Here is a 4,146-nt window from a genome sequence, read left to right as displayed (position 1 = left end):
GAATTTCATAAAAGCAGCATAACCGAAAAAAATAACAAAAATCAAAATTAGCTTGGAATCTTAGCTTTCATTTGATATATAATACTTTTTAAAATTAATAACGTAAAAATTTAAACAAAATCACTTAATAGAGAAAAACAAGTAAAATAACCAAAAACATAAATATTTGTCGAAATTTGGGAATTATAATTTCATAAAGCCATCATTTATGGAAAAATTAATAAAAATCAAAATTAGTTTGGAATCTTAGCTTTCATTTGATATATAATTCATTCCAATATCAAAAACGTAAAAATTATAAAAAATCACTTAATAGGAAAAAAGTAAAATATCAAAAAAATAAATGAATATGTATTTGTCTCAATTTTTGGATTATTATTTCAGAAAAGCATCACTTATGGACAAATTAATAAAAATCAAAATTAGCTTGGAATCTTAGCTTTCATTTGATATATCGATATCGATAACGTAGAAATTATAGAAAATCACTTAAGCGACAAAATTACTTAATCGGAAAAAAGTAAAATATCAAAAAAATATGTATTTGTCTCAATTTTTGGCTTATTATTTAAGAAAAGCATCACTTATGGAACAATTAATAAAAACCAAAATTGGTTTGGAATCTTAGCTTTCATTTGATATATAATTCATTCCAATATCAAAAACGTAAAAATTATAAAAAATCACTTAATCGGAAAAAAGTAAAATAACAAAAAAAATAAAAATATGTATTTGTCTCAGATTTTAGCTTATAATTTCAGAAAAGCATCACTTATGGACAAATTAATAAAAATCAAAATTAGTTTAGAATCTTAGCTTTCAATTGATATACAATACTTTTTAATATTTATAACGTAAAAAATTTCAAAAAATCACCAAATTTTAAAATAATAAAACAGGAAAAATACGAAAACAAATATATGTCTCAATTTTTAGCTTATAATTTCAAAAAAGCATAATTTATGGACAAATTAAGAAAAATCAAAATTAGCTTAGAATCCTAGCTTTCATTTGATGTATAATACTTTTTAATATCAATAACGTAAAAATTATATAAAAATCATTTTATCGGAAAAAGTAAAATATCCAAAAAACAGATATTTCTCTAACATTTTAGCTTATAATTTCAGATAAGTTTCATTTATGGAATAACTAATAAAAATCAAAATTAGCGTGGAATCTTAGCTTTCATGTGATATATAATACTTTTCAATATCGATAACGTTAAAATTATAAAAAATCACTTAAACGAAAAAAAAACAAGTAAATAATCTAAAAAATAAATATTTGTCTAACTTTTGAGCTTATAATTTCAGAAAAACATCATTTATGGAAAAATTAATAAAAATCAAAATTAGTTTGGAATCTTAGCTTTCATTTGATATATAATACGTTTTAGTATCGATTACGTAAAAATTATAAAAAATCACTTAAACGGAAAAAATAAAATATCAACAAAATATGTATTTGTTTAAATTTTTGGCTTATAATTTCAAAAAAGCATCATTTATGGACAAATTAAGAAAAATCAAAATTAGCTTAGAATCTTAGCTTTCAATTGATATATAATACTTTTTAATATTTATAACGAAAAAAATCACCAAATTTTAAAATAATAAAACAGGAAAAATACAAAAACAAATATATGTCTCAATTTTTAGCTTATAATTTCAAAAGAGCATAATTTATGGACAAATTAAGAAAAATCAAAATTAACTTAGAATCCTAGCTTTCATTTGATGTATAATACTTTTTAATATCAATATCGTAAAAATGATAAAAAAAATAATTTTATCGAAAAAAAGTAAAATATCCAAAAAACAGATATTTCTCTAACATTTTAGCTTATAATTTCAGAAAAGCATAATTTATGGAATAACTAATAAAAACCAAAATTAGCATGGAATCTTAGCTTTCATGTGATATATAATACTTTTCAATATCGATAACGTAAAAATAATAAAAAAATCACTTAAGCGAAAGAAAAAAACAGTAAATAATCCAAAAATAAATATTTCTCTAACATTTTAGCTTATAATTTCAGAAAAGCATCATTTATGGAATAACTAATAAAAATCAAAATTAGCATGGAATCTTAGCTTTCTTGTGATATATAATAGTTTTCAATATCGATAATGTTAAAATTATAAAAAATCACTTAAGCGACAAAAACAAGTAAATAATCCAAAAAATTAATATTTGTCTCAGATTTTAGCTTATAATTTCAAAAAAGCATAATTTATGGACAAATTAAGAAAAATCAAAATTAGCATGGAATCTTAGCTTTCATTTGATATATAATACGTTTTAGTATCGATTACGTAAAAATTATAAAAAATCACTTAAACGGAGAAAGTAAAATATCCAAAAAATTTATATTTGTCTTAATTTTTAGCTTATAATTTTAGAAAAGCATCATTTATGGTCAAATTAAGAAAAATCAACATTAGTTTGGAATCTTAGCTTTCAATTAATATATAATACGTTTTAGTATTATATATTACGTACAAATTTTAAAAAATCACTTAAACGGAAAAAAATAAAATATCCAAAATACAAATATTAGTCTCAGTTTTTAGTTTATAATTTCAGAATAGCATAATAACAGGAAAAACGAAAAAAAAAAACAAGTAAATAATCTAAAAATAAATATTTGTCTAACTTTTGAGCTTATAATTTCAGAAAAACATCATTTATGGAAAAATTAATAAAAATCAAAATTAGTTTGGAATCTTAGCTTTCATTTGATATATAATACGTTTTAGTATCGATTACGTAAAAATTATAAAAAATCACTTAAACGGAAAAAAATAAAATATCAACAAAATATGTATTTGTTTAAATTTTTGGCTTATAATTTCAAAAAAGCATCATTTATGGACAAATTAAGAAAAATCAAAATTAGCTTAGAATCTTAGCTTTCAATTGATATATAATACTTTTTAATATTTATAACGAAAAAAATCACCAAATTTTAAAATAATAAAACAGGAAAAATACAAAAACAAATATATGTCTCAATTTTTAGCTTATAATTTCAAAAGAGCATAATTTATGGACAAATTAAGAAAAATCAAAATTAACTTAGAATCCTAGCTTTCATTTGATGTATAATACTTTTTAATATCAATATCGTAAAAATGATAAAAAAAAATAATTTTATCGAAAAAAAGTAAAATATCCAAAAAACAGATATTTCTCTAACATTTTAGCTTATAATTTCAGAAAAGCATAATTTATGGAATAACTAATAAAAACCAAAATTAGCATGGAATCTTAGCTTTCATGTGATATATAATACTTTTCAATATCGATAACGTAAAAATAATAAAAAAATCACTTAAGCGAAAGAAAAAAACAGTAAATAATCCAAAAATAAATATTTCTCTAACATTTTAGCTTATAATTTCAGAAAAGCATCATTTATGGAATAACTAATAAAAATCAAAATTAGCATGGAATCTTAGCTTTCTTGTGATATATAATAGTTTTCAATATCGATAATGTTAAAATTATAAAAAATCACTTAAGCGACAAAAACAAGTAAATAATCCAAAAAATTAATATTTGTCTCAGATTTTAGCTTATAATTTCAAAAAAGCATCATTTATGGACAAATTAAGAAAAATCAAAATTAGCATGGAATCTTAGCTTTCATTTGATATATAATACGTTTTAGTATCGATTACGTAAAAATTATAAAAAATCACTTAAACGGAGAAAGTAAAATATCCAAAAAATTTATATTTGTCTTAATTTTTAGCTTATAATTTTAGAAAAGCATCATTTATGGTCAAATTAAGAAAAATCAAAATTAGTTTGGAATCTTAGCTTTCAATTAATATATAATACGTTTTAGTATCGATTACGTAAAAATTTTAAAAAATCACTTAAACGGAAAAAAAATAAAATATCCAAAATACAAATATTAGTCTCAGTTTTTAGTTTATAATTTCAGAATAGCATAATTTATGGACAAATTAAGAAAAATCAAAATTAGTATAGATTCTTAGCTTTCATTTGATATATAACACTTTTTAATATCGTTAACATAAAAAGTACAAAAATCACTTAAGCGAAAAAACTAGTAAATAATCCAAAAAATTAATATTTGTCGATATTTTGAGCGTATAATTTTAAAGATGC

Source organism: Lucilia sericata, unplaced genomic scaffold (assembly GCF_015586225.1).
Source record: "Lucilia sericata isolate MDLA Ls3-8-SP2 unplaced genomic scaffold, ASM1558622v1 Contig000192F_arrow, whole genome shotgun sequence".
NCBI lineage: Eukaryota > Metazoa > Arthropoda > Insecta > Diptera > Calliphoridae > Lucilia > Lucilia sericata.
The sequence above is the reverse complement of the archived record's forward strand: the minus strand, read 5'-3'. Positions refer to the sequence as shown.